Source organism: Equus quagga, chromosome 4 (genome assembly GCF_021613505.1).
Source record: "Equus quagga isolate Etosha38 chromosome 4, UCLA_HA_Equagga_1.0, whole genome shotgun sequence".
Classification (NCBI taxonomy): Eukaryota; Metazoa; Chordata; class Mammalia; order Perissodactyla; family Equidae; genus Equus; species Equus quagga.
In genome coordinates this window covers 24,956,590-24,982,851 of record NC_060270.1, presented here as the reverse complement: position 1 = coordinate 24,982,851, position 26,262 = coordinate 24,956,590, and the positions used below count along the sequence as shown (strand labels likewise).

At 41.6% G+C, this 26,262-nt stretch overlaps 1 protein-coding gene across 14 annotated transcripts in view; it reads right to left on the bottom strand.

The window, feature by feature from the left end:
• Positions 1-26,262, bottom strand: part of KALRN (kalirin RhoGEF kinase) — a 637,395-nt gene that overhangs the window by 163,306 nt on the left and 447,827 nt on the right. The window lies entirely within an intron of this gene.

Sequence of the window (26,262 nt, the reverse complement as noted above, 5' to 3'; positions counted from 1 at the left end):
CTGGGTAGCCATCGGTTCTGCCCCTAAGTGGACGGTCATCTTGGGCAAGCCACTTGACCTCTCTGGGCCGGTTTACTCATCTATAAATGAGAGCACTGGGAACACGAAAAAAATGTATAACAGCATCCTTAAGCTCTAACTTCGTGTTCTGATTCACAGCTTGCCCTTCACTCAATCACACGGTGGAGACGCCGAGGACTCAGAGTGCAGGTACGGAGGGTGAACTGCTCCAGGCTCTCTGAGCTCTGTGGCCTTTTGGGGCCCCATCATTTGCTCTGCTGCAGGGCTGTCATTCTGAAAGGTATTCTGCTTAAATCTGCATATTTATCTTTGACCTTGTGTCATTGCAATGCCCTTCTGGAAGAAATGAGGGAAAAGTTTGTCCCCTTCCAGCTTCAGGGATAATATCTCTTAGTTCCCATTTAAACGTCTCCTGCTAAAAGTTTTTTTATGGAAAATTCTCTTGTCTTTTGGTGTTACTGTTCCTAGAATACTCAGCATTGCTTTAAGAACTCATTCCAAATGTCAGCCAGCTTACACGCCACGTACATACATATCTTATTCCTCTGACTACAAACTACCACCCCGGGATCGTTTCTCCCTAAGTAAAAGTAACAAATACTGTTCCTCTCTCTGTCTCGCTCTATGTCACACACATACACACACACACACACACACAGAGTGTCTTTAGCTATTCAATGCTGGTTCCTATATCAAGGTCACTGTACTGAAAAAAGGCAGTGTGGAGAGAAGGCACATCTTGAAATGTCAACCCATGCAGTTTAAGAAAAGAGCACCATGGTGTACTCGTATTTGTCAAAAACTAAAATGTTATTTAACCTAACATATTTGCCTTTTTACTCTTGCTGTCAGAAAATCTGAAGACAAATTCACTTCCAACCCCTCCATGGGGACTTTGAGATTGCTCACAGCTCCTTGTTCATTCCTGTTTTGATTTCTCACTATATTACCCTCTTCTAAACTCTTTACATTCTTTATAAGCTAACAAATCAACCGTAGATGGTTTTGCTCACTACTTTCTGAGAAAATAGAGGTCATAAAATGTGAACGTGCTCAACTGCCTTCTTCTCCTGGACAACCAGGTGCAAATCCCTGAGCATACACTTTGAGGCCTCTCAGATCCAATTCTTCCATCTTTCAACTCATCTCCTCCCAAGACTGAGCCTCTACTCCAAGTCACACTTACACTTGCTGATTCCGGAACATACCCAGGATTTTCTCAACTCCCTGATTTGACTTATGATGTTTTCTCAGTCAGGACTAGGTTCTATCTTCCTCTCCCAAACCACACCTCTCTCATCTTCTGGAAATCCTTTCCCACCTTCAAGCCCAGCTCAGAGGCAGCCTCATCCATGGACCCCTCCGCAAGGAGCTCCCCAACCATGCCACCACCAGCAGCAGTTTCAAATAATTTCTTCCCTACCTTTCTAGAAAATGCTATTTGTATTTCTATTACAGCATATTTTTGCCTTGGATATTTGTTTACATTCCTGTGTCTTTCACTGGATTGAAAGTGCCTTAATGATAGAGACTGTGTGGTTTAAAAAAATTATTACAGAGAGAGGATTTTCAATGATTGTTGATTTGAATTTGCTGAAGTAAAGTGCTGTTCTCTGCTTCCTCACATTTTGGAAACTTTTATATCCTCCTGCTTCCTTTGTACAGACTCTCATGTTTAATTTTTAAATTTCACATCTTTCCTATTGTTTTAATTAAACTCTCTCAAGTCCTACTGGAAATAGGTAGACTATAATATATTTTAAATGTCTTTTGTTGGCTTTTAACTCTGGACTATTGATTGTGCCATTGATGCGGATTAAGGCTGCCCCAGCTAGAGAAGCCCAAGGTGACCTGGCCCACATGCCAAACTATATGACCCAGTGGACTTTTTTTATGGTATGAATTAGGGCTGCCCCAGGGAGAGAAGCCCAGGGCATCCTCACCTACATGCCGATCTATATGGCCAGATTCATATCTAAAGTTATATGACCGTACAATAACCAAACCCCATCTGCACTGAAATCATTTAATGACTTTTTACATCATCTTTTCTTTTTCCAGTAAAAATAAGTCACATACCCATGCCTTATAAAATTAACCCTAACCCTCAACTCAGGGCAGCAGCAGGAGCTCTGACTGCCCATGGGTCCTGTCCCCATGCAGCAGCTTTTTACTGCCCATGGGTCCTGTCCCCAGGCAGCAGCAGCAGGAGCTCTGACTGCCCATGGGTCCTGTCCCCATGCTATTCCACACTATTCTCTAAATAAAAAGAGCACTACTGCCAGATCTTGAGAGTCTAAGAAGTCTTTCTTTCGACTCCTCGGCTCACTGACCCAGCATCATTATCATCAATTTTAAGGAAATTCCTCATAATACTTTAAAAATTAATCTGTTTAAAAATATATTTTAAATATTAGAAGGGGAAACACAATGCTCCTTTATGATATATGGAAGGAATTAGGAATTGTAGGGTACTTTTGCTATACATTAATACTCTTCTGTACAAAATAAGCACAAAACGTGGAGAAGGGAATTAATTAGAGATTACAAGGGATTGCTACGAGTTATTTTTCTGATAATAAGAGATAGCATGGCAGACACTTCTAGGTGCCTCCCAAAGTCCATTCTGCCCTTATTTCTTAGTAATAGATACTCCTTTTTTGGCGAGGGGACACACTGCCACCCAGTAAAAGACTACGTTCCCTGAGTTCCCTTGTAGCGAATGTAGTCATATTATCAAGCTTTGGCTAGTGAGATGTAAGCCTGAGTGATGGTTGCAACTAGTCTCCTTAATGTGAGGGGAATGACTCTTCTTTCCTACCGTCCAATCTGCTTCCTGGAACATCTGCCATCTTGGACTATGAGTTAGACAAACTCTATGAATGGTGGAGGAATAAGCGAGAAGGAGCCTGGGTACCTGATGAGTTTGTGCATCTCTTCCACCAGTCCCAGGCTGCTTACTTCCAGGTGCCTTTTGTGTGAGAGAAAAATAAACTTCTATCTTATTTAAGCTAGTGTCATTGGAGCTTTTAGACGTAGCTAAGCCTTCTGATCTTAACTGATGTAGATGACAGGATCTTATGAAGGTAGGAAAGGAAACTTCGGAAATGTTTTTTAATCTCCATGTTTTTCTATTCTGATCAGGAGAGAAAAGTCAATTCAAAAGCAGGTTGGATCAAAGAACCATCTCTTTTTGACAAAGGAAGAGAGAGTGAGGGGAATGCCATAGAACTAATTATGAAAGCTCCATTGACAGCAGTGCCTGTGACACGGCTGCTCTGAACACCAAGTGAACAGAACAGATTGAAACAGACTGAAGGGGCAAGTTTTCACACAGCTCATGCTGCAGCATTCTTAGAAAACTCAACTATTGCTGGTACAAACAGAGCCAGAAAGTCTCTTTCTAAAAGAAAAGATGAAAAACAAGGTGTACATCAGCATAAGAAGTAAATATCGGGCACCCTAGAGCGATTGATGATGACTGAGGTTTTGTGAGAGTATCTGTACATAATATAAATTCTTTTCAAATTTGCTTTATTTTATATATTTTAATGTTTATAAGTTTAATATTTATAAGTGTGTCTACCAGCTTACAGTCTTAAAAAAATCTTTATATGAAATAACCGCTTACCTGCCTAATTGACTCTACAATCATGTAGCACTGATCTTTTTTTTTTTTTTAGCAATTCTTTTTTGTAGTTTACATTCCCGAGGAGACTCTTTTTGATGCTTTCCTACTTGTTAAAAGACTTGAATAGTTCCCTGGCAGGAGCTACAAATATTGCAAGAAAAGTGCCAGGGAGGGGATAATTAGCCTCTACAGGGCCAGCCTTGAATTTCTAAACCTATTAAGTAGTGATGAATATCAATCAACCCAGGTTTAACCCAAAAAAGGCAGTCCAGCACTTCTACCAATCCTCTCCTTTATCTAGCTTTTCTTCATCTTGAGTGAAACCACTTATTTTCACATTTTCCTAAACCCAAAACTTCTAGAAAATTCCTGTCCCCTGGAAGTTCATATAGTCAGCAGTCATGCTTTGTACCCAATGTCACTTGCACGCATTTTTTTCCTCTGTTTTTACCAGGAAATTCTGGTTGCTCTGGGTTCTTTCTTGATGACCTTTAGTCCTGCAGCCTACCCCACCCACCTGTGTGAATGCAGCCCTGGAAACCGCCCCTCCTGTGGATGTCTCAGTCTTCAGAGACACTCCTGCACGGTAGGCATAGGTCTCAACACCTTTCCTAGCCTGCTTTCCTCTGACCTGCCTCAGTGTCCAGTCCTACAAGCTCCAACCACGTGAGCCTCTTCACCATTTACTTCCTTGGGCTCTTCTGCTCCTGCTTCTGAAGCTTGGCTCCAGCTATTCTGGATGTATGAAAAATACTTTCCATTCCTTCATTCGCTCTGCCAGCCAACCCACTCCCACGCTAATGCACAGGTTCGTCTCCTCCAAGGGGTCTTCCTGAATGACTATAAGCTAGGTTTCCATACACACGTCCAGTTTTCAACCCACTAGTCATTTCCTTAAAATTTTTGTCATTTAATGGAATTAAATTTCATTTTATTTTGTCAAGTAATGAAATTTAATTTTTGTCATTCCATTTAATGGAATATACTTTTTTGTGGGCAATTAATATACCTTTTCCATCTAAAAGAATCTTGGACCAAACACAACGAATTGTGCATCCTTTCTCTAAAATTTCACCCCATGCAGAGGGTATATTCCTTACATCAGCTTTCTTTCTCCCTCATCACCCATTCTCTTGTATGAAGTTTTCCCAAGTTAACTAAAAACTGTTTCCAAGATGCAATGTATTTGGCACTCCCCTAAATGGGATGTGTCCTTCCAAGTGTACGACTTTGTTCAATTAGTGTTATTCCACAGTCTAATAAACTGTGTTTCCTTTATGCTGAGTGACTGCAAGTCTGAAGACCTGGAACTAGTCCTGCTTCTATTAGTTATATGAATTGAAGGCTAGTTATTTCACTTACATGGGCTTTAGATTCCTTATCTACAAAATGATAATCACTAAGCATTCTTCCAGATCTAAGATTCTACTATTCTATATGTGTGAGTTAGCTCCCTACTGGGACTACCTCAACCACCTGCCCCTGTCACCCACCCCACACACCTCCACTCCTCACTCCAAGGGCAGGTGGGGTTCTTGTAACTTATTATGTATTATGGTGTTCAGCACCTGGCCAATGTTTTGATACAATATTGAAAGAGATCTAAATATACTTAAACGATTGAATAACTCTGCAAATTTCAAGGGTACGGAATAGAGGAGTGTGCCTGTGGACTTTACAATTCTCCCGTGTCCTCAGAAGACACATGGCAAGAAGAGTGAGTAGTGTCCCTGTCTCCTCCTGGGGTAACTGCTATATCAGATCAAGCTGTTCTATCAGGAGTAGCTACATTTCATTTTTCTGAAGCTTTATATTCATGGTGAATGGGGATGGGATATGAGGGCAGTGGACGAGGTCAGCAGCTGTAGCTGCTTGAATGCTCAATTGTGTGGAGCTCCAAATTCTGGTTTTCCATTCAATGACCCTGTTTCCTGGCCTCTCTGTCCTGGGCACAAGGGAGAAGACTGTTTCTCAGGCCTAGCTATAATGTGGGCAGTCAAGGCCAGCCTCCTGTTATTGTGAAGAGCCACGAGAATTCTTCTTTAGGGAATCAATATACACTCAATCACTTGTCTGTACAGGTTAATCCTCTCTGGACTGTCCATGGTAATGGGAGGATACCTTCCCTACTGCTGCCTAGCTCTGAGCGCCATTTCAGAGATGATGCAGCTTAAAGGCATAAATCAGAGAATGCTAGAGTGTGAATGGAACTTAGGGATTGTTTATGGTCCCTCTTTGTAAATATTCCATGAGCACTTGAACAGGATGTGTATTCTGCTGTTGTTGGGTGGAGCGTTCTATAATTGTCAACTGGGCCAATTCGGTTGATTGCATGTAAGTCTTCTACATCCTTACTGAGTTTCTATTTATCCTACCAATTACTGAACGAAGAATATTAAAGTCTCCACCTGTAATTGTTAATTTGTCTATTTCTCCTTGCAGTTCTAGCAGTTTTTGCTCCATGCATTTTGAAGGTCCGTTACTATATACATAGAAGTTTGGGGTTGTTAGTTCTTCCTGTTGAATTGACCCCTTTATCATTATGAAATGTCCATCTTTATCCTTGGTAGTATTCTTTGCTCTGAAATCTACTTTGGCTGATATTAATGTAGCCACTCAAGCTTTTTTTCTTTTTTTTAATAGTGTTAGGATGGGATATATATATTTTTTAAAAACCCTATTTTTATATTTAATGTGTATTTCTTGTAGGCAGCATATAGTTTGGTCTGTTTTTTAAATCCTATGAGACAATCTCTGCCTTTTAATTGGGATGTTTAAACTAGTTAAGTTTACTGTGATTATTAATATGATTAGGTTTGAGTCTATTTTCTTGCTATTTATTTTCTACATTTCTCTTCTGTTCCTTGTTTCCTTTTCCCTCCTTTTCTGCCCTCTTTTAGATGACCTGAGAATGTTTTATGATTCCATTTTATCTCCTTTATTGGTTTATGATATGGACTGAATTGTGCCTCCCTCTAAAATTCACATGTTGGAGCCCCAACCCCCAATGTGACTGTATTTGGAGATAGGGCCTTTCTGGAGGTAATTAAAGTTAAAGGACATCATAAGGGTGGTTCTAATTCAGTAGAATTGGTGTCCTTGTAAAGAAGGGGACGGGACACCAAAGCTGTCTCCTTGGGAGCACAGAGGAAGGTCATATGAGGACACAGTGAGAAGGCAGCACCTACGAACCAGCATGAGAGCTCCCTGGAGAAACCGAATTTGCCAGCACCTTAATCACGCATCTTGATCACCAGAACTGTGAAAAGATAAATGTGTTGTTTAAGCCACCCAGTATCTTCTTATGGTAGCCTGAGCACACTAAGACAGCTTATCAGCTATAACTCTTTTCTGTTACTTTAGTGGTTGTGTTAGGATTTATGGTATACATTTTTAACATCACAGTCTACCTTCAAGTGACATTATACCACTTCATGATAGTATAAGAGCTTTACCATAATACACTTCATTTTTCTCTTCTTGGCCTTTATGCTATGATTGACAGACATTTTACATTTACATATGTTACAAACTACATATCATTGTTATCACTGCTTTTTTTTTTTTAAAGATTGGCATATCTGTTGCCAATCTTTTTTTCTTCTTCTCCCTGAAGCCCCCCAGTACATAGTTGTATATTCTAGTTGTAGGCCCTTCTGGTTCTGCTGTGTGGGATGCCGCCTCAGCATGGTGTGATGAGTGGTACTAGGTCCGTGACCAGGATCCAAACTGGTGAAGCCCTGGACTGCTGAAGCGGAGTGTGTGAACTTATCCATTTGGCCATGGGGCCAGCCTCCTGTTATTACTTTTCTTTAAACACTCGATTATTTCTTTTTCTTTTAAAAATTTCCAAGCCTCTTCATTGTAGTCTGCAAATTAGTTAGATACATTAGCTTCCTTCCAAATTATTGTAAATGATGGTTTTTCAAATGTTTCATCTCTGAAAAATGCAGGTGTCTATTTTTCCAGCCTCCAACAACACTTTCCTCCACCCTCAGCCCATCTCCAAAGCCAATACCACATATTTTCTATTGTTGTTGTTTACTTTCCTTTTTAAAAATTTTGGTCTGGCAGCACCTCAGTTCTAGGTATCAATTACTGTTTTGGCTTTGTTGGAGTAATAAGCACAATACACATAATAAGAATTTAAAGAATGAGAGCTTAAAATAATTACATTTTATCTGACATTAAAATTTCTATACCAGCTTTCTATTGGTTAACATTTGCTTGGTATATCTTTCGCCATCTCTTTATTTTCTACATCATTGCTTTAGACTTGCATCTCTCTTATACAACGTATACCTGAATTTTGACTAAAAGATCCAATTGGAAAGTATTTATATTTTAAATAATTATTTTAATTAAATCCATTTGCATTTACCATGATTAACAACATACTTGGGCTTCTTTCTGACTTTTTTGTTGTTTTCTATTTTCCATGAATTCTCTTAGCTTCCCCCCCCCCAGATTAATCAAGATTGTTTTATTCTCCTCACCTTCCTCTACCAGTATTGAAATTACATAGTCTATTTCTATTCTTTCAGTGGCTATCCTTACATCATCCTCACAAATTTATATTTTTCTAACAAAGTCTAAGTTAATTCCCACCTCTGTCCTGTTCTCAAGTCAGACAGGGATCTGAGCTTGCTTTCCTCTCCTTCAGAACACTCCATTTTGTTTCAAATGGCTACTATTCCTTTTATTTTTATCATTTGTACTCAACATTAAATTATATTTACCACCATGTTTCAGTGTTCCTCTTGCTTACAATATCTTTTTGCATCCAATTCCTCCCTTCTGGGTTCATTATTCTCTTTGCAAAAAACTGAGGATTACGAGGAGTAAAATTTCTTTTATGACTGAAAATATCATTACCGCACCCTCACTCTCAAATTATAATTTTTCTGGGCACAGAATTCTAGGTCACAAAGATTTTCCATTAGAACATTGATGCTGTTATTCCATTCTCTTTCAGTCTTTGTGGTAGTGGATGAGAAGCCTCTTATCAGGCTGACTGTTCTAACTTTCTAGGTAACTAATTCTTTCTCTCTCTTGACTTCAAGATTTTTTTTATTCTTGGTTTTCTCTAGTTTCACTACAATGTTTCTATATCTCCTCATTTCTGCAAAATTCTTAGTCCTTTTCTCTTTGAAAAATGTCTTTTTGCCATCCTCCCCACTTTATCCCAGAATTCCTATTAAAATTATTTTTCATCCTATCTCTTTTATCTCTCTGGCTGTGCTCTAAGTGATTTCCTCACTTCTATTTTCCACATCAGTAATTCTCTCTTCATCTCTGTGTATTTTATAGTTGCTTGTTCCTCTTTCATATATAGTATGCCTCTTTTACTTCTTTGAGGATTTAAAACATCTTTGTTTAAAGGCTCTTTCATACTGCTCTTTTTCTGTAAATCTTGTATATTACCCATACCTTTGTCATTTCTGGTGCTTTTCGTTTCTTTGTGTAGATTCATACTTCCCTCTGGTATCGTTTCCTTCTACCTAAGGGACTCCCCTTTAACATTTCTCGTAGTGTGGATCTGCTGGCAAAGAATTTTTTTCAGCTCTTGTATGTCAGAAAAAATTTTTCTTTTGCCTCCACTTTTGAGAGATATTTTCACTGGGTATAGAATTCTAGGTTAACAGTTGTCTTTTTACTTTCAGCACTCCACTCACAGGCTCTCCTGTCTTCCTGATTGCCTTGTTTTCAATGAGAAATATGCTGTTATCCTTATCTTCATTCCTCTGTATATAGCATGTCTGCTTTTCTCTCTGATTGCTTTTAGGATTTTCTCTTTTATCATTGGTTTTGAGGAATTTGATTATGATATGTCTTAATGTAGTTTTCTTTATAGTTCTTGTGCTTGGGGTTTATTGGGATTCTTGGATCTATGGGTTTATAGGCTTCATCAAATTTGAAAAATATTCAGCCATTATTTCTTTAAATATTTTTCTGTCCCCTTCCCCCTTTTGGAAACTCCAACTACATCAATATTAGGCTGCTTGAAGTGCTCTGCAGATCACTGATGGTTTGTTCTTTTTAAAAAATTATTTTTTCTCTGTGTGTTTCATTTTGGATAGTTTCTATTACTATGCTTTCAAGTACACTTATGTTTTCTCCTGCAATGTCTAATCTACTGTTAATCGCACCCAGGTATTTCTCACTGAGACATTACAGTTTTCACTTCTAGAAATTCAATATGGATTTTTCCTTATGTCTTCCATGTCTCTACTTAACTTTTTAAGTGTATGGAATACTGTTGATAACTTTTTTTATGTTGATATCTGCTAATTCTCACATTTTTGTCAATTCTGAGTAAGTTTTGATTGATCCCCCCACCCCACCCTCATTATGGGCCATATTTTCCTACTTCTTGGCATGCCTGGTAATTTTTGATTGGGTGTCAGACATTGTGGATCTTACCTTATTGGGTGCTCAATATTTTTACATTCCTATAACTATTCTTGAGCTTTGTTCTTGCATGCAGTTAAGTTACTTTGACACAGTCTGAACCTTTTAAGACTTGTTAGGCAGAACCAGAGCCTAGTTTGTCTAGGGCTTATCACTGTCCACTACTAAGGTAAGACCTTTTTGAGTACTCAACCTGATGCCCTGTGAATTTGAGGTTTCCCAGTCTGGCTTGTGGGAACAGGCACTATTCTAGGCCCTTTGTGGGCACTGGCTACTCTTCCCTCTAATTATTTCAGGTAATTTTTCCCCATCCTGGGGTAGTTTCCTCATATGCATGTGCCAATCAATACTTTGATGAATACTTGTGGAAGACCCTCTGAAGATCTCCAGAGTTCTCTTTCTGTACAGTTTTCTTCTCTCCACTACTCTGTCCTGTGAAGTCCAGTTGTCTTGGCCTCACTGGACTTTCAGCTCTATCTTCTTAACTCAGGAGACCACTAGGTTATCTCTCCCTGCACTGAAACCTGGAAACTCAAGGCAGTAGGCTAGGGTATTCATAGGGCTTACTTTGTTCCCTGTCTCTCAGGGATCACACTGTCCTTTGTTGTCTGATGTCCAATGTGTTGAAAATGATTGATTTTGTCTAGGTGTTTTTTTGTTGTTTCAGGCAGGGGGATATCTAGTTCTTGCTTCTCCATCTTGCTCAGAAGCAGAAGTCTTACATCTTCCTTCCTTGTTCTCCTTCCAACCTGCTTATTTAATTACTCTTACTGTGACCTTTTTCAAACCCCATTGGGACCTCTAGGTCATTGGGACTCTACTTTCTCCCAATCCAACAATACTCTCCTTTCATCACTTTCCTTATTACGCAGCTTGGATTCCATGATCCATTATTTCAGCAATGCTCTTGCCACTGTCCTCAATTCCCTTGCCCCTCTCAGCTCATTTAACCCAGGTAATTACATGGTAAAGGTTCAATATTTTTTTAATGAATGGATAAATAAATGAATGAGAAAATAGAGCATATATGTTAGTTTCTGACAACCTCTTTGCCTATATTTCATCCTTTTTTTTTTTCTGCTTTTATCTCCCCAAACCCCCCCTGTACATAGTTGTATATCTTAGTTGCATGTCCTTCTAGTTGTGGGATGTGGGACGCCGCTTCAACGTGGCCTGACGAGCAGTGCCACGTCCGTGCCCAGGATCCGAACCCTGGGCCCGCCACAGCGTAGCACGTGAACTTAACCACTCGGCCATGGAGCTGGCCCCATCTTTGCCTATATTTCAAAGCTAAACAATTTTTAAAAAATAACTGCTTTATAGTACTATGTCTCTTTTATCAATATAGATAATAATTATATATAAAATTAGGTTACCCTTTATATATAAATATCATTTTCCAATTCTGAATTACTTAGGACATGTGCTTATTGATTTTTTCCAGTAAAAGAAAGTCATAGACTTCTGAGTTACAACTAAGCCAATAATAGAAAAACAGAATGTTTAAGCATGAATGAAATTTAGAGCTAAGTTCCTGTTACCTTCCAATTTTATAGATGAGAAAACTCAAGTTTTGAGAAGATAGATTATTTGGCTAAAATGTTTTTCAAAGCTCATGTAGTTGGTCAATAGCAGAATTAGGACCCAACCCAAATTTCCTGACCCCAACCCAGGGTTCCTTCTATCCCATTGAAGTACTATATTTTCTTGCCTGGGTCTGACTGTATCCAATATCCTGTGTTTGCAGATAATTTGATCTTATGCAATGTTATAGCACTATTTATAATAGAAGCGGGGGCCCACCCTGTGGCTGAGTGGTTAAGTTTGCATACTCTGCTTTGGCTACCCAGGGTTTCACCAGTTTGGATCCTGGGCATGGACAAGGCACCGCTCATCAGGCCATGCTGAGGCAGCATCCCACATAGCACAACCAGAGGCACTCGGAACTAGAATATACAACTAGGTACTGGGTGGAGGGGTGGGGTTGGGGGCGGGGGAGGCTTTAGGGAGAAGAAGAAGAAGAAGAAAAAAGAAGATTGGCAACAGATGTTAGCTCAGGTGCCAATCTTTAAAAAAAATAATAGAAGCAATGTGGCACATGGGTCATGTTCTTACATTCAGGTAAAACATCCTTTCAAACATTAGTCGGTGACTCTACCATAGGGGATTCAATAAGTTCACATCCCTACTGTACAGAGCTGATGCCAGATGCCAATAGAAATCTCTATAGGTTAGCATATAAATAATGTAATAAATTAAGCCCTGAGATATGGAAGGGCTCATATTCCTCTAGATTCATCAGGACATTGTATCTTCAAAAACTGATTCCTTAAGTCTGGAAAAAGTTTCAAGAAGGATAAGAAGTTTTCTCATCTTTATACTCTGACTAGACATTGACATTAGTACTGACTCAAGACATGTAGGGCCCAATAGTCATGGACAGGACCTAGTAGAAATTAGGTAGTAGGCATAAGAGAAAGCAAACAATGAGTTAAACATGAATAACATCACTTCAATGTATACATTTGAGATTCACACACACACATACACACAAACACACAGACATCTGCCGTGTAGATCCAAAATTTGAAAATCTGAGTTAGAGCCAAAATGTAAATTATTTGCAAATATGACTTGATGTTAACTGTTAATGTAGTTATTCTGATGTTCATCAAATATTTTAGCTCTCTGCCTTCTGTACACATAACTCAATTCTTTTGCTGACCTGTGTTCGTTTTGTAGGGTCATGTGACTAATTCTGGCCATTGATGTTGAGTCATTTCCAGGCTGGATCATTTAATTGTGGGTTAAGAGTCTTCAGAATTCTCTTTCTGTTTGGGATTGTAATTGGCAACTTTAGAAGCTGGTCCATTGGCCAGAGTTTCTGATTCCCTATGATGAACAGAGCCCCCTGCCAACCCATTATGAACATGTAGTGTTAGCAAGAAATATATACTTGTTGTTTTCAACCACTGATATTTTTAGAGTTGTTTGTTACCACAGCATAACCTAGCTTACTCTGACAGATACATCTGCTTTTGTTCTCTGGATGAAATTGTCTTAGGCAGGGATATTGGTAGGAGTCCAAGAACACTGAGAGACTGGTAGGAAAGCTAAAGTTAAGAAAGGGAAAGAGACGCAATGGGGCCATTCTAAGACAAATATAGGCATATACAAATTGAATGCAATTTGAGCAGACATACTGGATTTTATTATTGTTCTTACTACTACTACTACTACTACCTTGATTATTATTAGTCTTATTATTAGTTTTTTGAAACAACCTGAAGTTACTGCCATTACTCGCTATGATTCATCCTTGATGTTGGATAGAGATACAAAGGGAGGAGAGATCCTTCTAGCTTTTGTACCTCTCAGGCAAATGAAATAGCTATTTATCATACATGGTGTGAATTTTGTTCCTTGAGTATTTATATTTCCTCTCTCCCAATTGGACTGTACAATTCTTGTAGTTAAAGACTATATTTTATATTCTTTGTGTGTACTTTTGGAACAGTCTAAAGCTCAATAAAACCAAGCTGAAGGCCAGCTTCATTTGCTATCAGGGAATTGGCATCAGATTCCCTTGTCAACCATCTCTTGGGCTGACTTACAACAGATGCATCAGTTCTCACATTTTCATTTCCTGGAGCTTCAGGAATACTTAATGAGAACCATGAGCATGGGGTGGGGCAGGGCAAAGAGGAGAAATGCATTTTCAATCAATACTGTCTTTGGAAATTTAGTCCTTCTCATTGGCAACCAACTCAGTGAAGCAAACCAAATGAGAGACATTTTTCAAATCTGACTTCTCATAGCAGTTCTTTCATTTTTTTGGACATGTGCTCTGTTGGGTTTAGTCTCCTGTTTATTGCTCCTGGCCCTATGTGCTTTTCCTTTTCCAATCTTCCCATTTGCCATTTTTAATTAGAAATGATCTACAGAGCTGCAAAAGTCAAGTGATATATTTAAAAACCCATGGGTGGGTAATCCAATAAAAACGGTGTTGAGAGAAGAGTCAGCATTTACAGAATCCTTTAAGTTGTCAGCGACCAAACCGCATGGTAATTTCCCACACCTGGCAGTGCACCTGGGCTTCCACTTGCTCATTTGATTATGGGTTTGGAGCTTCTTTGCTAAGTGTTCAATTGCTTTCCCTGTTTATCAGTTCTGGACCTCCATCCTAGATTTTAACTTTGCCTATCAGATCATGCACCAACTCTGTCTTCTATTCTTGCATTATTTGGAACTCAAGCAGCATGCTCTTTGTTTTTGCCAAGTATGACATTATTCTGCAGAACTCCTTCCTATCCCCAGTGGTGTGATAGACGTAGATCTCTCTGTATTTCTGCACACTAAGGAGATTGCCCTTCCTATATACTATGCAATTGTACTTGTAGTACCTACTATGTATCTGGCACTAGCATAGGTAGTGGGGACACAGCAGTGAAAAAAGCAGACAAGAATCCCTGCCTTTGTGGAACTTACTCTGTAGCAACGACAAATCCAATTACTAGTATGATTTGACATGGATCCTATAAAATTATACTGGTCCTTTATCCAGCTAATCATCTACATTTACATGTAAGTCCAAACATGTTTGCATCCTACGGTTTTAGTTTTGGTTCAAAACTAAATTTTTATCAGGACAGACCAAAAGATGGTTGACCCATACCAGGTATGGTCAGAAGCCCCCCCTGCTGAGCACACTTGTTGATCCGAGAAAATAGAAAATAGCCAAATGCCACATTCAATTTCTCATAGCCACACAGAGAATGTGATTTTGTTTGCCATTACACCAAGTGGCTCTTGGACTAAGACCTAAGTTGCAGTGAACTTGTCCCATGAAGCTGTTTTTTAGAGGGGCTAAGCAATGCCATTGGAGACTAATTTTTCTGTATACCTATGGCAGACAATTCTCTTATAATTAGTCTTATAAAATCTTATAAAATTATTCTTGTAAGAGATAAGGCTTAGCATTAGATGAGAGCTATCACACAATGAATGGGAGGGTGTGTGTGTGTGTGTGTGTGTGTGTGCATGCACTAGTACCCTGCACTCCCCTCTCATTTAACTTCAACCTCAAAAGCTTGTCTCTTGAGGGCAAACTGATGCAGCTAGGAGGAGAAAGCCACCTTCTCCTTAACTCCTAAGTTTGCTGCCTAAGTTTAATGACTCCTAATTGGGGTTTGGGAAGAGGAAATGGGGAAGCTACATTTACACCACAACTGTGATTGGGCCATCCTCCTGCTGTCATGGACTCAGATCTGGGTTGAACATATCTATTACTTGGGCCCAAGGAACAGCTTCAATACAACTTACTATCCCAAGACTCTAGTATGAATTCCTGCACCTCTTTGCTGGGTCTCCTGGGACCCTGTGCTGTTTGTAGTAAAGAGAACTGGGACTCTCTGCCTTTGTACTGGTGACTGGGGTTGGTCCCCAAACAGGCATGTTGGAAACTATTCTTCCTGCTGCTGCCGAACCTTTATCAAGCTAGACTTGAGGGGCCCTGCAGCTGCAGGGAATCGGGAAGATAACCAGAGGGAGTTCATATTTTAAACCTATTAAGGATAAAAATACCATAGCACACTTCTCAGAATCTGCAATGCCCCTTTGAGGTTCCAGAGATTTATGAATAGTGTATTCCAGGGACTCTCAGTTTCTAGATTCATTTTGTACTTGGATCAAACCTGGGTTTATTTTCAAGAATCTCACCAGGCGAATTTTGAGGGATATTTGGTCACACCACAGGTGAGGTTTGTATTGGTCTGAATGGAATCCAGGTTCCTCTAACCCAGGCTAATACCATATCAGAAAGGCTCCCTTGGACTCCTGGTGGAGGCTGGGGGAGTAGCCTAGAGTCTCACTTGACTTCTGGGGCACATTCCTGGAGACATGCTTGGCTCTAGTGGAGGCATGAAGGCTGGAGGAGAGGCCATCTCATCTGAGAGCCCCTACCTGTTCCTAGATAAGACCTCCCTTCCCCAGGTTTTCATCCTTTTCTGGGGAGTAATGAGGAGAGAGTTGTGAAAGCTTGAGTGTGCTCCTAGCAGAACCCTTACCCCTCCTCTCCTCCAACACTCGCAGCCTCATCACCACTATCTGCCGTGAGACCATCTGGACTAATTTCGTTATACTCTGTATCCCTGATTATGTTAGTCACCGGAACTCAGATCCTCCTCTCACTTCTTCCCTCATCCCCTGTACTCATGACATCCCTTCAAAGCTATATTTTTCTCTATAGCATGTATCATCATATGGCATTTTATGTATTTTACTTATTTATTTGTCTGTATTCCCGCCAGAATATGAGTTCTACGAGGGCAGGAATTCTTATCTGTTTTGTTGATGTTTAGAATAGTGCCTGGCACATAGTAGGTATTCAATAAATATTTGTTGAGTGAATAAATGACGTGATGAGTATCTAGTATTTAATGAGTCATTAATTATTAACAATATCCATTCTTTTGTTTTTTGGATGAATGATCCCCTCATTGACCTCTGAGAATGTATTAGCCTTTCCCATAGACTCTGACAATTGAGGTGACTCAGCAGAGCCCAGATCATTACATTACTTTGGACATAATCCTTGACACTCCACCCCCATGTCAAACATTTGCCAAAGAGACCAATGTGTCCAAGGTAACTATTGATGCTTTCCCATCTCAACTCTTTGCACTCCCACCACCATACTCGGTCACATATGCATTCTTTTATAAGACATTTAATCCAGGAGAGAACAGTTAGCCAGATTTCTGACTATTATTGCCAAATCTGAGGTCTACAGCATGATGGGAAACTGGCATATGGCAAGGCTCTAAGCAATCATCTTTGTAACACCATCAGATTCATTGGGCTAATTACCTTCTCACTTTAATTTCTGAGTAATTCACTCCTCAGAAGCTAGAATGCTGGGTCGATGGCCTCTCCTAGAAGGCTATGCACCTGCCTGGGTACCAGCAACCTTGTGCTGTGCCATTAAACTTGAATGTCACCACTTATATTCTGTAGCATCAACCAATCAGACCCTTCAAGAGCCCCCCTCTTTAGTGAGCTATTCCATCTCTAAGCCTGCCTGTGTGGCCTTGCAGCATGGATAGAGGGTACTTAGATCATTTGTGATGATCTGGCTTTGAGGCCTATGACTATGGCTCTTCAAAAGGTTTACTAGCTGGATAGTCCAAGAAACACCAAAAAATAAAGCAATATGTTGGCTTCAATACCAAATGAGAATGCAGGAAGAGTCGGGGAAGCACAAAGGCTCCTATTTCCATTGTTAACTTCCAGCTGGCTTTGGAGGAACTGAACTGCGTACATCAATTTTATCACCAACTTACTCCTCTCAGGGCCGGATACCTGTGCAAGTTCTCATGAATCGATGAGATACCAGAGCAACACCTGGAGTGCCATACTTATGGGTCACTCTCAGAGTGGGAGTGTCACACCAATGAAATCTAAACCCTGCTTCTACATCAACTGTTTCAGTAGCCACGCCCATCCTGGTACTTCCTTTCCCCCCGATGGGTGCCAGAACAACCACCCAGCAGAACTAGGCACAGCCAAATCTAAGAACTCCACACTATGCTTGGGGGTAAGACCCATTAAAAAGTCACCATTGACAGGCAACAGAAGCCTTGGACATCCCCACAAATAGAATAACACTCCTTATCCCACCATCCCAGAAACTCAAAGGCAGATACATAGAGATCCCTTCCCCCATCACTGCTATTTCTGGGCCCTCTAAATTCTCCCTATGGCTACCACTATCCATGACCACACTTACCCATAGTAGGCCTGGCTATATTATCATGCCACTAGCACCCTTGATGGTCATTGGTAAGCCTGGATACAGCACCTGTGCTGTGAAAACTCCCTCCAGGGCCAAGACAGGTTTGCAGAGCCAGCAGAAATAGGGTTCACAGGACAAATCTGAGATCCAGCTGCATATCTGACCTGAATCCCTGTCTTGGGGTCCACTATCACAAACCCAACCTAAAGCAGGGTGGAGTCAGGGTCTGAGGAGCTCCTTTAAGGTGCTCAGGGAGTGAAAGCTGCTGCACATTCAGGTCCAATATAAACAAGAAGAAGAAGTGTTAGAGGGACCCCCTGAGCCACTTGGTCACCAGAACTACAATCTTATCTTTATCTTCTGACTGCACCACTGGTTTTCTAAACTTGTCTTCCTTTTTGGATAACGAAGTTGGAATTTATTTAAAGGGCTCACATCCTCATAAAATCCTTTTTACTGGCCTTCAACACCATTCTGTGCATCTGTATTTGTGCACGCATACATACACACAACTCACATACACACACGTTGTTGGATTACGGTCTGCATCTTTTCTTGTCATGGGTTCTCTAATACGACCCAATCAACTGAATCCTCTGCAACCCACCCCATCTCCTTCAATCTGGTTTCTTAGATGTTCAGTCCGTGTGTTGCAGTGGGCATGAACTACCTTTTTTAAGGAACAGTCATTCTTACAGCACACTTTAGAGTCTAAAACTCAGCAAAAACACATTCACACTAGATCTTTCATCAGCATGGAAATCCTAATCATCCAAGCTTTATGACCCTCCTGTACTCACTTTGTCATGCCACAGGGGGAATATCTACAGCAGATTTCAGATGCTGTACTGCCCCCTTGTTACCACGCTTTTGGGCTGCTGATGCACATCTCCACGTGTGGTCATAACTATAGAGTGGTGCGCCTTCCTCACCCCACTCTTCTCCTCCCCGGTGTATTTTCTTTCCTAATGATACCTACTTTATGTTGGAGCCGAATAACTCATCAGTGAAAACGGGGAGAAGCTCACATGGGTTTATAATCCAAATCTACAATATACTTGAATGTTGATTAGACTACATAACTTACAGAGTGATTCTAATATATGCCATGTTCTTTGAGGATAAGATTATTTCTAACTCATTTTTGTGGTCTGTTCAGTGGTTCTTACAGGGTCTGGTACATAGTAAGTGCTTAGTAAATGCTTATTGCATAAGTGTGTAGTTCCAATGGCAACACAAGAGGAAAATGTCAGAACATCAATGGGTTGAGAGATAGATAAGGACAGTTTTAGAAATTAAACTTCTAAAACCTTGGGATCCTGGATGGTCAAAAACAGGATGGAAGCTGAAGAGAGACAGCTCCTTGTAACCCACAGGTCACCATCCATGAGATGCATGGGAGACCTCACTCTCTCTCTGTGAGGAATCAGTGCAGGACTGGAGAAAATAATCAGAATGGCAAGGACCGGAAGTGAGGGTTTTATCATTCATGATGACGATTTTTTTTTTTCGGTATATTTAAATCCCTGAGAATGTGATTCACCAGCCATCAGATTTAACAAAATCCACTCTCATTTTACTGTGTGGGTTAGCGATACAGAAAACTTTCAATTATCTCGACTAATGGAATGGACGCAGTGGTACACATAATCACAATGCCATGTCTATTTGCCTTTGGAAAGTATTACGTGGGCTCTTCCCTCAGCAAGTTTGCTTCATAATAACTAGTTCTAGCTTCAGCTAACATTAAAATGAGTTGGCATTTTCCCTGTACAATAGCTGGTAGTAGAGGAGGAGAGATGTGTTTATGGCAGAGGAATCTCATGCAGGGCTTAGTATTTGCCACAGTTAATCACCCACATGGATAATCCACTTGCAGCAAGTGGGATTTTGAACAGAGCAAAGGGCAAAGAGAGACTATGTGTCCTGGATTTTAATGACCTAGGGACAGATGCCCCAGGAGAAAGCCGTACCCGGTGTTATGAAGGGTTTTAATGGAGAAAGAACACCGGAGTAGGTGTAAGGCAACGGGTTTATCCTTCCTGATAGCCCAAGGGAGGCCTTATAACCTCCTTGTGTCTCAATTTTCTTATCTATAAAATGTAATGATGACACCTGTTCTGCCTGCGTCACAGGTTAACTGTTAGGCCAAAAGAGAGTCGTGGCACAGGGCTTGTAAAAGTACTACATGCTATGAAAATGCAAAGCATTGATAGACAAGCAATGAAATATTGTTGTCTCCAGCTTTTCAGGATCTGTCCCTTACTCTAACTTCTCAGTGCTTGGGGACTTGGGCTTTGGCTTCTGAAACATATCCCAGTTAAAAAAAAAATAGATAGTCACAATTCTTAAGGATCCTGCTATTCCAGGATAACTAGTTTGAAAATGTCCATGGATCCTAACGAATGGATGCATCCTTTCTTAGGTAGTAGTTTCATTTTAACAGGGATCCTCTGCCATAATCGCTTAACCTACCGGCTCTCAAAGTGTGGTCCCCGGATGAGCAGCATCAGCATTACCCGGGAATCTGTTAGAAATGCAAATTCCTAGATGCACCCCAGAACTACAGAATCACAAACTCTGGGAGTGGGGCCCAGCAATCTGTGTATTAAGCCCTCTAGATGATTCTGATGTACACTCCAGTTTGCAAATCACCGCTTTAGCTCAAAGGGGAAATGGGAAACTCAGGAATTGGGCTCTGGGACATGCTACTGAGATACCTTTATTTTTCTGAAGGAGGTAGGGGGAGGCTAATGGGACTTTTCAAACCACACTGCACAGCTGTGTGTGTGTGTGTGTGTGTGTCTGTGTCTGTGTATAAAATGATGAGCCAGAACATCACTTTCTCAGGAAGGTCTTTTTCCCAACCACCCTATCTAAAAATGCATCCCCACCTCTGGTACCCGTGCCTTCCTTGCTTGATTTATCCTCCTTTGTAGCTTTTATCACCTTCTAATATGCTGTTACTTATTCATTTTGTTTATTGTCTGTCTCTCCAGGTAGAATGTACACCCCACAAGGGCAGTCTCTTGTGTTCACTGCTGTACCCTCAGCTCTGAGAACTGTGCCTGGTGCCCGGTGGGCACTCAACAAATATTTGTTGATGTAATGAATGAATGAGTGACTGCTGAACCTGGAGATAAGAAAAGACTGGCGTCAGACCCAAACACGGAAACACCTGCAAGCATCCGTATTAGGCAGTGTTGCTAAGCACAGGAGCCTTGCCTCTCTTTTCCTGCTTTGGGCTCTGAAATAAGTCTGCAAACAAGGCTTGGGCAAATGTTATCCTCAGGGGTTTGGTTCACTCTGCTGCTTGCTTATCAGTGGAAATATGCTCTCTGGTTTTTCCTAGGCACGGGAATAGTGTACTGATTAATCAACATGTTTATATGGCTGGCTGGGGTGAGCAGGCAATCTATGAGTGTGTGACAGACTAGAGTCTGACATGGTAGGGAAAACAGTAGTCTAAGAATAAAAATGAGGAATTCTGAGTTCTAGTCCTCACTCGGTCCCTAACTTGCTGTATGGTCTTGGGGAAACTGCTTAGCATTTCTGGGTCTCAGTTTCCTCTTGATCTCAATGATCTCCAAGGTCCCTTCCAGTTGTAATTCAATACCCTTTCATGCGTTACTTAATTAATGTCTGTCTCCTGTGCTGGTAAACTCCTTGAGAATAGGGGCTGAGTCTGTATTTGCCCACCTAGTCCACAATGCCCAGCACTCATAGGCACTCAAATATTTGCTGAGTGAGCAAATCTCTATGAAAACAAAATGGCGATCTCAGCCTCATCAGCCTGCGCTCTACACAACTAAGTCACAGGGACGTGGATGTGGGTTGCAAAGAACCTGGCCTGGCGGGGATCTCCAATCACGCTGGCTCTGCATCCCCTCCCCTCAGGCATACAGAAGTTGCACCATTCATTAAAGTGAAGACCATGCATGGGAAGTGTACACAGGAGAGTTCAGGCCGGGCACTGGGCCATCAGCCCTGCAGTTTGTTAAAGGCATGGATTTGGGGCTCAAAGACTAGAATTTGAATCATAGATCTGCTATTTTCTGGCTGTATGACTTTGTACAAGTTATTTACTTTTCTTAGCTTCAGCCTCTTCATCTGGAAAATGAAGAAAGGACTGCCTGTCTCTCAGGATGGCTGTGAAGATTAGAGGAGAGAATGTCTATCAAGTGCCTTCCCAGCATCTGGGGTGAGGAAGGTGCCCAGTACACGGAAGCCCCCTTGTCTGGGTCTGCCTTCCCTTCCCCTAAAAGGTTCCTAACAATGCCACCTTTCCCAGAGAACTGGCCCAGGTTTGTTACTAGCTCATGGGAGTGCCCTAGCCAGTCTCAGCTGTAGGGGGATAAAGATTGGGATAAAAAGTGTTTCTCAAAATATCTACCTTTGGAAATACATATTTTCTCCTTGTGCTTCCAGTTTGCCTAATGAGATTTGTAACTTGCCATGGCTTGATATCAAAAGGTGCAATTTTGAAAATAAAATTTAACAGTTGATTATCATTTGAACCTGCTGAGTCTTATCACTGAACAGAACGAGTTTGAACTTGACTCTCTTTTCACCTGCCTTTGTCTCCCCTTCCACCTTGCTCTCTCCTCCCTTCCCTGGTAGAGTGAATTATACTCTTGCTCCTGCCCTGCCTCCTCCACTTTCCCCCCACCACACTCATCTACTACATATGGCCATCTTTATTCTGGAAAACAAATGCTGCTGCTAGGCAACCAGAAGACGAAATTGCTGTGGTTGACATGATTCTTAGTGGCTGCAATTGCAGTGGTGCCGCCATCATGCCAGATGTATGCTCATCGCATCTGTCCCCAGTTAGACAGATCTTTCCAGAAAGCGGGATGGGGTGGATTCTCGGTAGAAAATTAAGGGCCTCAGCACTCAACAGAAAGTATTTATAAATCACTGTATATCAACAGCCTGCTTTAGAATCATTTTATTAGAACACATTCAAGAAAGTGACATACGGAAAAAAGACAGCAGCAATTCTCAGTCATGCAAATGCCCATATTAAGGTTCTCCATTGGATTTGAATTCAAGTACAAAGACAGTCCTTTCCTGAGCCAGGTGCAATTCCAGAGAATGACACTTTGAATCGAGAGCGCGTTTCCTCTGCAAAGTTCAGAACACTGAACAAGTCCCAACCTCACAAGAAGACTGTGAGATACATGGAAGTGTAAACTTTCAGGATTTGAGGAACCCTTTACCCAGCCCTCCCCCATAACCCAGCTGGGGGAAGTAAGCCCAACTTTGGGACCTCTTAGAAATAAGGTTTAGTCTATTGAAAACAAAGCAGTGGGCCTTAAAAAAAATTAGAAAATGAATATACATATGTAATGAAACCATCCTTGCCTCTTGCCTTGGTGTGGGGTTTCCAGGAAACTCCATGACAGGGGTTGGGGTTCTCTCTTGAGTGTCTTAGAAGTTGGAGGTCTTTTTTTATTTTTTAACTTTTTATTATGAAAAATTGCAAACATATACAAAAGTGGAGAGAATGGTATAATGAATGCCCACGTACCCATCATCTAGTCTGAACAATTATCAACTTGTGGCCAGTTGGTTTCATTTATTTCTTCTCCCACTTTCCACCTCCCCCACCCCCAACAGGATAATTTGGAAGCAAACCAAGGCTAGGAGGGTGGTCTTTGAACCAGAGACCTCAGGAGCCAGTGAGGTTAGGGAGGAGCTAGAAAATCTTGATAAAACCTGGGTCGGCTGAAGCAGGTAGAATATTTGTTGGGGCAGTGGTTGTTGCCAATGTTTGGGCACAGCTAGAGTTAACCCTCCTCTTCTCTACCATAAACCATCCCTTCTTCCTCCTCCCTCTTTCTCACAATGTGGGGAAGGCAGGCTGGATTAGAATGAGGGGTTTTTCCAGATTGGGGGCCACTGACAATAGAAGCATTCCACCTGGAGAAAAACTCCAGAGACAAGTACGTCCCTCTAGTGAACCTGTCCACTCACAATGCAGACCTCTAGGGCAGCGAGGGCTGGGGTACCTGGTACAAATTCTGCCGATGGCAGCTGGGGGAAGTACATTGGGCCATGGGGGCCTCTCACAGTTCCCTACTGTCCCACCATTTTAGACTTTGGAGAGAAGCTCGGGAACCTCAAATTGCACCCAGTAGAGAAGCAGGGAGCCCCGAGGGGTGAGCCCATGGCCCAGGTGGGCAGACTTTGCTTGGAACATGTTGCCCTCCGTGCAAAGGCTGCACCCCACACCAGCCCTGCCAGAGCAGTCTCAAGAGAGGCAGGTGAGGGGCGTCCAGGTGGGAGGTCCCAACGGCGGCACGGCTAACCCGGTGAGCTGCAGGGACAAATCCCGGGCTGTGCGCTAAACGTAAGTGGAGAAAGGATCTCCAGGTCCCAGGTACCACCGAGGAGCAAGGTTGCCATCCTGTTAAGAAAAGGGCCGGGGCTCTGTGATTTGCATATGACTTTGCAAAAATCTGCATGAAATCCTGTAGCCCTTTACAGAAAACAGAGTTAAATCATCAGTGCAACCTACTGTATTTCTAGCAACCCAATGCACAGAGTGCAACCTGGCAAATACATAATCATTGGCTTAGAAGAGGAAACTGAGGAAGCAGAGTGCTGGGTGGGACTTTCCTTAGTCTGAAGGTTCAGAAGGAGCCAGCCAGGTCCAAGATCCAGATGAGGATCTCCGACTGGCCACTTTTGCTAACTTTGTCAGGGCTAAAATTCATACACTTTTCCTCACATTAGTTCCCCACTGAGCAGTCCTGCAGTGGCTTCCCAGCGTCCCAGACAGATAAGCAGGAGTCGAGCCAGGAATAATATAAATAGGGATGCATTAAATAGGAGGTCCCAGGGCCAGTGATCATTAGTGTTTATTTAATACCCTTTTTGTTTTGTTTTCTTGTTTCAAGTCTTTTCGTGTCCCTGTATCCTACCAAGACTTGCATGACATTCATTTGGCGGAAAGAAACTGAGACAAGTTTACCCATTTATGTAGTAGGTATTTGGCAGTAACAGACTTAAAATTCCTGAGTTCAAGTGTTTCCAGGGTCCATGACACGCAGTAATCTGTAATCTTTCCAAGGCATGCGGTTGGTTCGTGCAGGCTGCAAGGCCGGCTGAGGGAGTGGATTACTGAGCGACCGAGTGAAAGAGGGAAGGAGCCTGCTACAGACCCAGCTTCCATATTCCAGCGTCGCTACACCCTCTCTACTGGGCCATCTGAGACAATGGAATCATTGTTTCTTTAACAACAATGGCCCCTCAAAGAAAGTCAACTTCTAGTGTGAGTGGAGGAGTGAAATATTCTAAAAGGCAATGGTTCTTAGCCAAGAGAAAAGTTCAGGATGAATTAAAGAGTATGATTCACGTTTAGCTGTGGCTCAGCTCATGATGTCAAAGGCTGCCATCCAGAAACGAGAAAGCAGTCTGAAACTCTCTAAGTAAGAACTCCAGCTGGGCAAAAACTGTTCATGCAGGGAGAGAAAACACTTCGGCATCAAGCTGAAATGGCAGTCATCCTGAGCTGCGAGGAAGGTGGGGGATGCTGGGGATTCAGAAGGGAGCTGAGGTTCTGAAGGAAGCCAGGAGCTGTACGCAGCATTTGCGAAGGAACTCATGGAGAAGATACTGGGGACCACACAGCTCAGCTGTCCCAGGGGCTCAAGAATTTTAAATCACATTTTCCTTTGCATAACATTCTCCCCCACATCATAAACCCCTGTCATTATGTTTAGTTTGGAGACATGCTATTAGATCTTTAGAATTTATTTCAGTGGCAGAATTCAGTAGTTTTGTAAGTGCTGAATTTGACGTTCTGCTTTTTATTCAGATGGTAAAATTCCAAAGGGGGAAAACAGTGTTTAAAAATATTTTTATTGTCATTATATTAATAGCTCATTTATTTATGTAACTTTTACTGTCATTACTATTAATAGCTAATATTTATTGAGTTTCTAGCACATGTCAGGCAAAGTGCTGAGTGTTTGGCATGCATTCTTGCACACGATTCACACCACAACCTTTTGGGGTGGGTAATACCATTACCCCCATTTTGCAGACTGAAGCACTGAGAGGTCCTGCCCAGGATCATACAGCTGGCAAGCGGAGGGAATAAGATCTGAACCGAGGTTGGTTTGACTCCAAAGCTGTCCTTCACCACTGTGCTCTGTTGCCCCTTGTGAAGGAGTAACCATCTGCTAAATGATACTCGTACATTTGCCTGTTTGTGGATTCCAAAGGTCTTGGAAAGCATCCCTTGCATATTTTGAGGATCCATCTTATCCTCGAGGACCTAACCCGAAGTGGTTTGGACCACTTTATTATATATATTCACTAGATTCTGCAGAAATTTTTCAGCCCCTTTTAAACCTCAAGTTGTGATTGTCTCTGTGCACCTGCAAATCTGTCTGAT